Source organism: Nicotiana tabacum, chromosome 24, assembly GCF_000715075.1.
Source record: "Nicotiana tabacum cultivar K326 chromosome 24, ASM71507v2, whole genome shotgun sequence".
NCBI lineage: Eukaryota > Viridiplantae > Streptophyta > Magnoliopsida > Solanales > Solanaceae > Nicotiana > Nicotiana tabacum.
The window spans coordinates 85,160,351-85,174,398 of NC_134103.1; the positions used below are offsets into that span (position 1 = coordinate 85,160,351).

Genomic DNA, 14,048 nt, shown 5'->3' on the forward strand with positions numbered 1-14,048 from the left:
ACATTTCCCATTAACACAACTACCATCACTGTTTAACTTAACAAAGAGCTCAGTTATACACCTTTCAATTAGAGAGTAGTCAAAGAGTTTACATATATCTTCCCAATTATTATTAACAATTAGCTTCCCAAAATGAGAGTTAACTAATTGGACAATATTAAAAGTGATAAGGCATTTGGATCTTGCCACTGATGGCCTCTCCATTTTATATTTACTACAATACATTGACCTCCACAGCTCCCATACAACAATAGGAGGCATAATCTGGAAAATAAATGCAGCAACATAGTTTATGTATTTATGATTCCAATAGTTAGCAAACAAAGTTCTTAAGGGGATGTTCATATGAGCTATTCCAATCATTCCAGCAAAAATTGCCCACACTTATTGTGCAAACTGCCCCTGACAAAATAATTGTTCACACGTTTCCTCGTCTGGGATCATTCCGGGAGAAGGGCAACAATAACATTTAGAGGCTAAGGAAATCCCAAACCTCATGATCCTTTCATCTGTTGCGATTTTTCCATGGACAACTCTCCAAATCAAGAAAGACATCTTAAATGGGACATCTTTATTCCATAACTTAGAGTCAAACGGAGCAAGATCCTTTCTTTGTCTTAATGCATTCCAAGCAGAGACCACACTGAATTTTCCTGAAGTAGTAATTGTCCAGATTGGAGTATCATCCTCTTCTTGGCCAATTGTGATGTGAACAGAGGCTACCAAAGTCTTAACAACTTCAGGAGGCGGAATATGTAAGTAAGACCAGTCACATACTCCATCCTTATATACTTCATTAACCTTGGTATTGTCATACCCGACATCTTCGCCTAAGCTGGAAGACAAAGGACCAAAATTGGTCCAATTATCATACCAAAATCTGCTATTACCTCTCCCAACTCTCCATAAGATGTTCTACTCTACTTCATATTTCAATTTGCACATAGCCTGCCAATTATGGGATTTGCAAGTTGTCCATTGACTAATTAGTGGATGGTAGATTCTACAATATTTGGATTTGACAAATTGGGACCATAAGGAGTTTGTAGTTCTCAACCTCCACCATTGCTTTGTTGTGAAGGCTTTGCAGATATCCTCCAACTTTCTAAAATTAGCCCATCTATCTTCATATGAAAAACAAAGTTTGGACAATGCGGACTAATGGTATATGTCGCTAGTCTCTTGCCCAGATCAAAATAATCTAGCTAAGTACCTCTCAATTGTAGTGATAGTACATTTGGTTGGATGGACTGCAGCCAATGTATGGACATTCAGGGCCAATAGAACATGCCTGATAAGAATTGCCATGCCTCCAGAAGAATGTATCTTTAAATGCCATCCTTTGATCCTGTTAATCACCTTGCTAACCATCCCTGCAAAGGTAGACAACCTTTTTCTACCAGAATATATAGGACAACCGAGGTAATTGATAGGAAGGGGTTCATGTCTCATCTCTATTATTTTCTCAATCTTGCGAATGGATCTTTGTGTTACAGAAGAAGCTAATGAGAAACTGTATTTAGATTTATTGATCTTCTGCCTAGAAACTTGTTCATTTGTTGCTAATGTCGCTTGGATCAGCTGAAGAGTAGCTTTCCCACCATTGCAAAATAAAATAGTATCATCGGAAAAGGCGAGATGGTTGATTTGTGGACCATGACTACTCATGTAGAAACCTCTGTACCCTATGTGCTTTTGGAGTTCATTCAATAATTGGGATAACAATTCAGCACTCAAAATAAAAAGAGATGGGGAGAGAGGATCGCCTTGTCTAAGCCCTCTCCTAGATTTAAAAAATTCGTGCCTACTCTCATTCACAATTATTGTGTACCAATAATTTGAAATATATCTATGAATAATGTCAATCCATCTCTCAGCAAAATCCAATGTTCTCAACATGAAACAGAAAAATGACTATGATACTCTATCATATGCTTTTGCCATGTCTAATTTCATAACCACATTGCTCCCCTCAACAGGTTTCCCAATATCATTCACAATCTCTTGATCCAACAAAATATTCTCAGTTATGGCTCTACCTTTAACAAATACACTCTGATTATGTGAAATGATTCTAGGCAACAAGGTACTCAATCTATCATTTAAAAGATTAGCAATAATCTTGCTAGACACATTGCACAAACTAATAGGCCTAATGTCTGAGAAGGTTTGAGGGGATTCCACCTTTGGAAGAATTACTAGACACTTGTGAGTGAAAAATCTTGGTAACTGAGCTCCGTCAGAAAAGGCTACTACAGTATTAAACACAGTTTCAGCAATAATAGACCAGGCACTTTGGTAGAACCTGCCAGTAAGACCATCAGGTACAGGTGCACTATCAGCATCCAACATGAAGACACATTTGTTAACCTCCTCCATGGTTGGTATTTCAATGAGGAAAGCATTATCCTCTTCAGTAACAGTTCTCTTCACCACATCCAGCACAGTAATATCTTCAATGGTTATTTCAGCACCAAATAATTGTTGAAAGAATCTGACTGATGCTCCTGCCACCTCTTCTGACCTTCCATAAGATTGTCATTATCATCTATAATCCTTTAGGTGTTTAATTTTTTCCTTCTATCCTTGATTACAGTATGAAAGAAAGATGTTTTATCATCACCCTCTGTCAACCATTTCACTCTTGCCTTCTGCCTAAGAATTGAGTCCTGCAGCTTCAAAAACCTGGTAAATTCCGCTCTTGCTTTAGATAAGTTCATTCTGCATTCAGGAGATGGACCAGAGATCATTGTCTCCTCCAAGCTTCTTATGAGAGCTTCAAGCCTCTTTGTTTCTTCATATATATATCACCAAAAGCTTGTTTGGACCAAGCACTGAGAGTAGAGCACACTTTCTTAAGCTTCTGATGAAAAATGTACAAAGGATTGCCAAAAACTTCTTCTGACCAGGCTTGTTGAATTTTCCCCAAGAACTCCTCATGTTCTACCCATATATTCAGAAATTTAAAATACTTTACAAAATCAGAGTCAGTGCTGGCCGCATATATCAGTAATGGAGCATGGTAAGAGCAAGACCTAGATAGATGGGTGACGACTGTGCTCCCAAATGAATCAAACCATTTTGCATTGTAGACTAGCCTGTCCAACCTCTCCCAAATAGTATTAGGGGGATCCCTGATGTCACTCCAGGTGAACTGTAAGCCACAATATCCAGCATCCTGAAGTCCACAGTCAAACAAACAAGTCAAAAAATCTAAATTGTCTTCAACTCTGAAAGATCTTCCTCCTTTCTTCTCCTCCTCACATGAAACAACATTAAAGTCACTCACCACCCCACATGGACCATTAACCCAACTGGCTAAATCTCTAAGCTCCTCCCATAAGCGACATCTCAAAGTCTCATCACACTTTGCATAAACAGCAGAAATATAAAAGGGTTGAGTACCTACAGAGTTAGAAATCGCAAGAGAACGTGTTGTTCTCTATCCTCCAGAATATCTATCATATAGTCAGAGGACCAAAATATCCAAATCTTGTTGGCATAATTTGAAAAACAAGATTGATATCCCAATATCCTTTTATATTTGTCAATCTTCCTGGCATTCACCATTGGCTCTTGTAGAATTACAAATGGTAATTTGTATTGTTGTATGAGAATTTTGAGTCTTTCACAAGCTCCTTGGGAGCCTATACCTCTAATATTCCATGAGATTGTACTAATCATGAGAAACATCATAGATTAGGCCATTTGTCTCCAATTTGTTGTTTCTTTCACCTCCCTTCAGGAACATTACAGCTCTCCCAATATTTGAGCTTATTACCCCTATAGGAGATAAATTGTTGAAATAGGTAATACTTTTGCGCACTTGGTTAGCACAATTACTACTATCTTCAAGTATTTGCTTGCTCCGCCTTTGTTGTTCATCATCTGATTTGGAGTTATCCAATTCTTCTGAGAGAGCGTCCATATCAACATCATTAAAGTTCATGTTTAGATAGTTAGCTCGAATATCTTCCTCACCATTGTTGGAACAAGGATTAGTGATATTGGTGCTGCCCCTTCTAGGATCTGCATGTTCACCATTTTGAGTGAGTTGCTCATAGTCATCATTCTGAGAGTTAACCAAACATTGAACACTAGGAGCATCATGAAATGTTGGTTCACCATCTAAGGCTTCCTTCTCTTTCTCCTTCTCCTTAGCCTTCTTTGCAGTAATCCTAGCTGAAAGCTCAAGATCCAAGCGAAACATTTTACCTAGGCTTACCATCTCGTAGTTAGTTTCCTCCTCGTCCATCAACCTAATCTCATCTGGGATGCTTATAGTGGTGGCAAAACGTTTCTTCTTTTTTTGAATCACACTCATCTCCTCTTGGTTGACTTGAAGCACATATTCCTGCATAATTTGACAGTGGTCTTCTGTGGTAGGGAGAACAGTCTCCTTCCTTTGCTTCACTTTCCCAATAGTTCTCTGAATCTCCTTGAATAAAGGCTTCACTATTTTTTTTTCTAGAGGTCCTTTCTTTGTCTAGTCTGGTAGTCTTTCGGTGTTGTGAAAGCTTTTGTCCAGTTACCATGCTCCCATTGATTGTAACATCCATGCTAATTTGCTTCCCACTATCATTGTGATTGACAGTAATGACATTTTGACCATTATTTCTTCTGAAATATTAAGATCCTCCATTCGATTTAGAATTTTGGATCAGGTTAAATTCTTTTGCACTTTTATTGGAGGCTTCATTCCTTCTGTTGTTTAAGTCTTTTCCCTTTCTTCTTGCAACTTCCTGCCAGCCTTCATCCCCGGTAAACTTTTCTCTGCCTTCTCCTACAGTGACAACTCGAATCTCCTGATCGATTGGGTTCCCAGGTACAGTTGGAGGCACTAGTTGGCTTTTTGGCGTATCCACCTACATTGGTGTATGTTCCTTTTTTTGTTGGATTTGCTGGCCAGACCCTGAATCCCAAATAGGTTCCTGTCTCCTTTTCGAGGCTTATCTTAGGTTTCTGCTCTCTTCCTCAATTCAGGATGTTGGACCCTGCATCTATCATCATTATGACCCCTAACTTTACAACGAAAGCAATAAGCAGGAAAGGTATCATACTCCACTTTCTGCACAATCGCTTCCAGGCTACCATCCTTCTTCCTTATTTCAACTAATACCTCGTTAATCATAGGCTTAGCTAGGTCAATCTCAACCCTAACTTTTGCAGTAGTAAGCCTCGTCTTTGAGAGGGTGGCCTTATCCATGATTAGAGGCATTCCCACTGGTTCTAAAATCCTGCACAAAGCAGCTCGTTCATAGTAATGCCAGGGTAAATCTGGAAGGTTAATCCAGATAGGGGCCAAGGTTGTTTCAACACCGCTTTAAACTTCTTAGTCCATTTCTGAATTTTCATTATATGATCCCCAAATTGCAAGAAAGGTCTGGCATATACATCCATATAATCATCCCTGTTGTCGAAATCAATGAACATGTGCTGCATATCTTTAGCTCCAATACGAATTTTTCCTCTTCCAGGAAAGATCCTTGCAAACTCATCTCTAATGAATTCGATTGAAGGTCTTGTTCGGAGGAATTTACCAACAATGGTCCCTTTGCAGGTAGCAGCGAGAAGCTCGTTCTCTTCCTCTGTGAATACTACAACTGATTTTCCTTGAACGAGCTCATATGGCCTCGGTACAAGTCGTATTTGACTTCGAGTCTCTGAAGGTTGGTTTCGAAGTGCATCTACATATGAGTCTTCTTGTTAAGCTACTAATTGAGAAGCACTAGAAGTAGAGGGAACTCTCGTTTGGATCTGTTCTGAGACTAACGGGTCATCCTTTTTTGCACCTTTCTGCTGCAGATCTTGTGGCCCATGGTTCAGATCTCCCTGAGTTTGGGGTATTAATAGATTTTGTGGAATCTGATTGGGACCTAACGGGGTTGGATTTGGCTGATTTGTTGCTGTTTGAGTTGGAAAGTGGGAAACTTTGGTATGAAGTGGGAGGCGGGACCATCTCCCACGTGAATTTGGTTGGTAGCCGTATAATTTATTACAGGATTAGGTAAAAGTGGTGGGTCATTGGGGTTAACCAGATCCACGGTGGTAGACATTTGAAGGCTTGTACCTGAGAAGATGTTAGAGTTCATAATCTTGCGATTAGTTCTCCCTGCACCATTCTTTTGTTGTCATTTCTGATGTAAGTTTGAGGTTAGGTTTGGTAGCTTACTGCAAACAATATTATTATGGTTTCTGCTATTGGAAATGATGGACCACTTTATGGTACTCTTAACAATCCTGCAGATCAAAGTGATGTTATTGGTGTTGGTGCCATTGATCAAAGTAATCATTTAGCCTCATTTTTTTCACGTGGAATGAGTACCTGGGAGATTCCTCATGGGTATCCTGTCTTTCTCCTTTCTTTGCTTTGTATTACTCTTTATACAGAGTACTATTCCTTTATTTTTTTTGCCCTCTCCTTCTCTGTATTGAAGTTGTGTTCTATTATATGACCACGTAGGAAGTCAATGAGTGTGTTGGATGTACCAGCTTCATTTAAAAAGGATGCCTTTAAAAATCAGCTCTTCTGAAACAAACGAGCATTCTATGAGCTTTATTCTATCCATGGTTGTGATGTTTCGAGTAAAATTCTGCTGAGTGGAAATGATGGGTGAAAATGGCAAAAACTTTGTGGATGAATAGGAGCATGACATCTGTTGAATGCCTCTTGTACGATCCACTCAGCTTCTAAGGAAAAAAGAAAACGAAGAAAGATGAATAACAATAACAACAACTCAGTATAATCTCACTAGTGGAGTCTGGGGAGGGTAGTGTGTACGCAGACCTTACCCCTACCCTGGGTAGAGAGGCTGTTTCCAATAGACGCTCGGCATCCTTCCCTCCAATAACTCACACCTTGCTCTTGGGTGACTCAAACTCACAACCTCTTGGTTGGAAGTGGATGGCGTTTACCATTAGATCAATTAAGGGCGTTTACTAAGAAAGATGAATCGTAAACATGAAATAGATAAAAGTCACAATTAAGTTCTTTGCTTCTTCTTTTCTTGAAAAAGAATAAGTTCAAAATTATGGTTCTTTGCTTCATTTTTTTTTCTTTCTTTTTGTTTGAACATTTTAGGATCTTGCTTTATAATAACAGTTAAATAATTACACTTGTCTATCAAACCATAGATTCTTAACCATACTGTGCCTTGACAGTTATGGTCGTGTAAAGCCAGACATTGTTGCATATGGGCATGAGATTATGGGATCCAAAATCAGCACAGGTTGTAAAAGATTATCTGGCACAAGTGTGGCGAGTCCTGTTGTTGCTGGCATAGTATGTCTCCTTGTTAGTATCATACCTGAGAGCAAGCGAAAGGACATTCTAAATCCAGCTAGTGTCAAACAAGTGCTGGTTGAGGGGGCCGCTAAGCTTTCTGGTCCCAACTTATATGAGCAGGGTGCTGGCAGGGTTAATATGGCTACCTTTGGGATTGCATTTGGTGATAAAATTCTAAATGGTGATTTTGTCCTTGTTGAGGTTTTTGTTTTTAAGATGAAATAGTCTTAAAATGAGGGTGAATGGGAAACGGAGGGAAAATGAAATTTTTGAGTAAAATTTTAAGTTTACCCCTCTTGACAATGAGACATTGTCCCATATTGGAAGAGGAAAAGATTTTTGGTGGGTATATATATAATTGCTCTTCTTGTAGCTCTTAAAGAGTTAAGAAGAAAGCAAGTCTCGCGCCGTCGTCGTCGTCGCTCGGCTAGGGCTAGGGCTAGGGCTAGGATTTGATTAATTTTTTGGACCAAATCCGCATTTGTAACGGATATTTTCCAATCCGTGTATTGACCACAAGGCAGCCGCCTAATGCTCTTCCCACCATAAACGTGTATTGTAACGGATATTTTCCAATCCGTGGATGATTGTTCTTCTTCAACACTGGCTTTGAAGTTCCCAAGCGGTGGATACTTGCACCGCTTCCCCTTCCTGGATAGATCAGAGAGCAGGGCCACTCAGAGCATGACTAAGGTGAGCTAAGAAGACTGTTCATAATAAGTTTTTCCTAACCTATCCCTCACCTTTAGGTTCATAGAAGCCACAAGATTCATTAGTAAGAATTAGATGACACTGTCAAAACTTCTCTCTTTTAGCTTATCCCTGAACTGATATTGAGTATCTCTTTGAGGCTGTAGTGTTTTAGGGTACTCTAATCCAATGCTGAACCACTTTGAAGTGAGTTAGCTTTCCGTAAGCGTGTGTATGTAATTTTCTATTGTCTTTTTTTTTTCCATTTTAAACCAGATTAAACACAATGTCTTACAGTTAGTCCAACCCCCTTCCGCTACTGTCTGCCTCTCTAAGTTGTGTTCTAGAAATCGACTTTATTTCATAAAGCGTTGATAATTGTACTGCTATTTTGGTGGGTAACTGAAGGGAAGTATGCTTATCGTTATGACAGAGAATTGTACGTCAATCTTCAATATCTTAAACAAATAATTGTCTGTTGTTGCTTGCTTTAAATTGCACAAAAGGACACTGGGAAAAATATACATTATCCAATGAAGATTATGCCAATAATATTAGCATTCCTATCAATTTTCTAGGCAGTAGTTGAGCTGCCTATCTAACTCAATATACTTTATGAATGCAGATAGTTTCACCTATTCTTGGTCTTTTGGAGGTTGGTGGGGGTCGAGTTGTAGTATATGGGGACTCAAACTGTTTGGACGGCAGCCATATGGTTACCGATTGTTATTGGCTTCTGAAGAAAATATTAGATTTTACTAGCAGAAATAAAAAAGATCCTGTACTTTTCTCAGATTCAGTTAGACAAACTAGACCATTATATGTTGATAAGAACAAGCTACCATCGCGTAGAACAGATGTGAATTTTTCTATGTATTCTAGTGTTGTCGGAAAGGAATTGATCTGCGGGCGTGACTCAAGATTTGAAATATGGGGAACTGAGGGTTACAATTTATTAGGCCAGCGGAAAGAACCGCAGATTGCCCGCCTATCCTGTCAATGACTTGGGTGGAGGTCTAAATTCTACTGTTGAAACACCGGTTTGGTTAATATCTAATTCAGCTCAGAAGAATGGTGACGATCTCTTGAGAACAAGTACTGGGGTTCATTCTATAAGGATGATGTAAGAACTTTTAGTAGTCACTAGTCATTTGTTTATGAAACCTTTTTTAAACAGATATAATAGCTTGTTTCATTTTCCTGAACTGCAGATTGACATGCCTCTTCTGGTTGCTAGTCACTGGTTTGTGCCGGCTACTGTTGCCATAATTGGTCAGTGCTACATTTCTAGTTTTCTATATTTGATGAATGAACACAGTTCTCTTATTCAGTCATTATTCTTATGAAACTTTTGCCAATACTGTTAGGTCTATTCCTCTTATTTTGGCGCATGCAAAAGCGCGGGAGGAGGAAAAGATCTAGCTCAGCTCGTTCTACTAATTTATAGCCCTAATTTGACAAGGATTGTATTTTTAATTTGCTCTGGCAGGTTTTGTAATATGATTTAACGTGACATGTATTGACAATACAAGTTAACTAAATATAGCAGATTGTTATAGGTCAAAAAACTTTATACATTATCATTGCATATAACATGAGCTTTTTCTGATGTTAGATATTCAACATTCTTCACTTATTAGATCAATTCCTAGGTAATGTTGTAGTCATGTGCTTTGGGAGGAGATAAATGGACTTATATTATAAGATGCAGTAGTGAATCACCAAATATTTTATAGTCTACCTCTCTTATTGGAAAAATGATAATAAGTTTGGGCGTGTAAATTTTTTTTTTTTTTTTGAATTATTGGAAAGCTTTTCAAGAAACTTGCTTGATTATAATTTGCCAGAATCTTTATTTATTTATTTTGAATCTTTCTAGATGAAGAAGTGTTTTGAGAAAAAACGTCGCACCAAAAGATTAATTTGCACTCACAAATCACTTAAAACATCACAAAAATAACACTATCCGACACATCCTTTAACAAACTTTTTTTAAAAAAAAAATCTCCAAAAATTATCCAGACGGCTTATGCCCAAAATAGAGCAGACGGGCTTCATTTGCACGAATATTGCTCTCGGCGCAATATCAGAGTTTTTTTTATATTTTTTATTTTATTGAAAATATCAGTGTCAGCTTGTGAATTTCTATTTTCTCCTGCTGGCTTGTTAGGAGGAAATAATCAATTTATTGCTTATGAATTGTACATGTGACGCAACTTTAAGTAATTTTAAGCTGACCCGGCCTTTTGCATTACTTGAATGAGTCAATTACTTAAATGGTTACTCAACTATCCCAAATTATTTGCTAAAGTCGTTTTTTCTTTTTCTTTTTTTTTGTAACAACAAAGTAACTTAACTATGCCTATAGCACTCAGAAGGTCACTCAACTAGATTTTCTAAATTTTGGATTGTCAAATACCTATTTTACCCTCTAAATTATAAACATTTATCTTCTTTTTATTTTTTTTAACTTTTTAATATTATGATTTTTCCCTTTTTAATTTATATTATAGACTTACCTATATAATAAATAAATTTTATTTATAAAATAAAAAAATAAAAAGTATTTAAGCATATATAATGCTGGAATAAAAAAATAATGAGCATAGTAAAAAAATTAATTAGAATAATTTGTTAGTAATAATAATTTTAGTATTAACAACAAAAATTCAAAAATTTATTTACACAATTCAGAATGAAAGAAAATAAAGGTTGTAAAATATATATTCCATGCACGTAATGTAAAAATAACTATTTAAATAAAGGTATTTTTATAATATACATTATATATGGTTGAAATTTATACTTATATTATTATTCCGTCATTATATGAGCTGAAAACTAATTTTTTATTTTTTATTTTATAAATAAAATATATTTTTCTATAGGTAAGTCCAAAATGTAGATTAAAAAGAGAAAAAATTTATAATATTTAAAAAGTTAAAAAAATGATAATTTAGAGGGTACAATAGGTATTTGACAATCAAAAATTTGGAAAATCTAGTTGATTGACCTTCTGAGTGTTATATGCATAGTTAAGTGATTTTGTTGTTACAAACGAAAGAAAAATGACTTTAGCAGATAATTTGGGATAACTGAATGACCATTTGAATAATGATCTCTTACTTGTATCTGCCAAACTTGTATCTGCCAATTTGAAATGCAATGAAAGTTCCCTTTCAATCCTTAGTCACTTTTTAGTTCTTGAAAATACTAAAAATAAAGCGGATTGTTATAGGTCAAAAAACTTTAGTCCTTGAAATTTAACAGTCATATAGAAAGATTCAAAAAAAAAAGATCTGTTAAAATTATAATCAAGCAAGTTTCTTGAAAACAAAGTTGTGCTCTGCATTCTCGGTTGAAACTAAAGGTGACAGGGGGCGGGCCGAATTGAAGAAAAATATGACCGGACGGTCATCAATTCGGGTCGGTACTGTTTTTTTTTTCAACCGGGTCCGGGTTCGGGCCCATCCGGTCATTTAATGAACCGGAAGGGTTACGGGCCAAATGGGCCAGGCCGGGTCAGTTTTTTTATTTTGGTATTTTGTATAACTATCGTAATTTATATTAAGATAAAGTAAAAATATAAAACAAAAAAATAATCTTATAAAAAGAGTGTTTGAATAAATGATGCAAAGGCTTTAAAATCCTTATATTTGAATATTTCATTAAGAATTTAAGATAATAGATGAAGATGGAAAAAAATTGCACTTATAATTTGCAAGTTCCTTTTTTATTTCAAACTTGCAAATTAAAGGTTACATTCAAAGGTTTTGCATTGCCTTAATAAGTTCTTCATAATCAATATAAACTTCTTGGCCATCTTCTGGAGTGTTAAATTTAGATAGGTGACCATATGTTAATATATCTTCAAGTTCCTCGTAGATCTTCTGGTTTATCAACATCTTCACGCCCCTGATTTCTTCGTCCCGATCTAATCCAATCTCTGAAAAATACTAAAACTTCCAAAGCATTGCTTCCCAATGAGTGATGGGTGTCTCCTAATTGTTGTCTTGCTTGACTAAATGCACTCTCTGATGCAACAGTTGAAATTGTCACATTCAGCACGTCCCGAGCCATAGCAGAAAGAACAGAAAATTGCTAAATTAGTAATTACTAAAAGTGTTATTTTTAAAAAAAAATTACCCAAAAAGGGCTATTCTTGCAAAATATCCGTTGGAACGATCAAATTGGAAGCTGACCGTTGCCAGCGGAAAATGAATTTTAAAAAAAAAATAGTCATTGAACCGGTCCGAGCCAGTCCGATTAACCGGTTCAACAGTGATTTTCCTTGATCGGGTTTGACCGGTAAGAAAAATGTAAACATCCCAATCCCTTACCCCCAAAACCCATCCCCCCCAAACCCAGCCCTACCCGGCCCTCTACCACCGGTCCGAAAGCCCGGTTTGAGTCGATCCGAAACCGGGTCAACCCGACCCGTTTAACAGGTTTAGTTGAAACTCAAGAAGATACTCTTTAAGCTAACAAGGGAACAAAAAGGTATGACTAAAAAAAGGCAACTGGGTGCACTAAACTTTCACTGTGCGCAATGTCCAGGAAAGGGTGTATTGAACGCAGTTTTACTCTGTATTTCTGCAAGAGGTTGTTTTCATGGCTGGAACCCGTAACCTTCTTGTCACATGGCAATAACTTTACTAGTTACGTGAAGGCTCCCTTTCAGAAGGAGGAGTGACGTAGGGGTCCAATTACCATTTGTCAAATAATTAATAGCCTCACATAACTAATCATACTTGTGTGAGTCACTAAGTAAAATTTCTCAGAAACTTAGGATTGTTGACTCAAACTCTCTTTATGGCGGAAATGATACATTTGGCAATCAAACAGCACCTTCAGACAAGTATGAGTAATTGTATTTCACATAAAGTAAGGTTTCTCAGTTATACGAGGTACAATCTTTCACATAATTTCCAATTCTTTGTTAAATTGAGATTTGTCTGGGGAAAAAAAGTAAAATAGAGATTTCAGCTTCCTCCACTTCTCTCTTCATCGAGGGTTAATTCATTCATGGTCATTCAACTTATCATTTATTTCACAAAAGTTATTTAACTATTTTTCATTACTTAAAAGTCACTCAACTTTAACTTTATAACTTAAAAGTCATTCTAATTCAAAACCTACAAAATATCCAATAAAAATATGACATGACATTAAATTTAATTAAAAAATCTAAAAATAATGTCACATAAGCTTAAATATACCATATCTAAGTTAGATTCATTTTTTCTTCAGCCCGATTTGACCCATAACCCAAATGAGTTTTAATATTTTGACAATTAGAAGGAAAAGAAAAGAACAATTATTTTGTGCTAAAAATATCTTACTTAATTTGTTACGTAATAACCTTAATACCATCACCTATAATTTCATTAAAAATATGAACAGAACTAGCACAGAACCAGTTTTTGCATCCTTTATATCATTTTATAATTTTTCATGAAGTTAAAATACTACCATATCAATCTCACATAACAATTAAATGTATCACTAACAGACAAGAACACCAAGCTAATAAGAACTTATTTTCACAAATTATTATTCCACTAAAGTCAAAATATTGCTTATTAAGCAATACTAACAGACAAAAATATTGTTCAGTAAGAAACACCGACAATGAAATTGCATAGTAAAAATTGCCGGTACACACCACAATCGTAGACAACCTATAACGATAATTTGGATAAAAGAAAAAGACAATGTATTGTGTTTGACCGTAAATATACTACCAAAACCTAAAGATAAATTCAAAAGACCTAATTTTTCTTAAATTTCTTAGACTTCTTTTTCTACAAATTAACCACAAAATCAAAGTGCTAGTCTAGTTAATTGTTCAAATATTAATAATTCATTTTGATTATAGGTCAAATCGGGTTGAAGAAAAAATGAGTCTAACTTAGATATGATTTATTTAAGCTTATGTGGCATTATTGCTAGATTTTTTAATTAAATATAATGTTATGTCATATTTTTTATTAAATATTTTGTAGGTTATGAACTAAAATGACTTTTAAGTTGTAAAGGTTAGTAACGAAAAATAGTTAAATGACATAAATGA

The 14,048-nt window shown here is 36.0% G+C and overlaps 1 long non-coding RNA gene across 3 annotated transcripts; it reads left to right on the forward strand.

The window, feature by feature from the left end:
* The first annotated feature begins 4,252 nt into the window (after positions 1 to 4,252).
* LOC107759868 (uncharacterized) lies at positions 4,253 to 9,561 on the forward strand. 3 transcript variants are annotated; one of them, XR_001642275.2, is made up of 6 exons: positions 4,253 to 5,669; positions 5,806 to 6,142; positions 6,247 to 6,343; positions 8,601 to 9,098; positions 9,187 to 9,247; positions 9,343 to 9,561. It is a non-coding gene; the product is annotated as an uncharacterized LOC107759868 (long non-coding RNA). The 3 variants fall into 3 exon arrangements; XR_001642274.2 differs by having other exon boundaries at positions 4,565 to 6,142; positions 9,343 to 9,560; XR_012706886.1 differs by having other exon boundaries at positions 4,567 to 7,978; positions 9,343 to 9,560.
* The last annotated feature ends 4,487 nt before the right edge of the window (positions 9,562 to 14,048 follow it).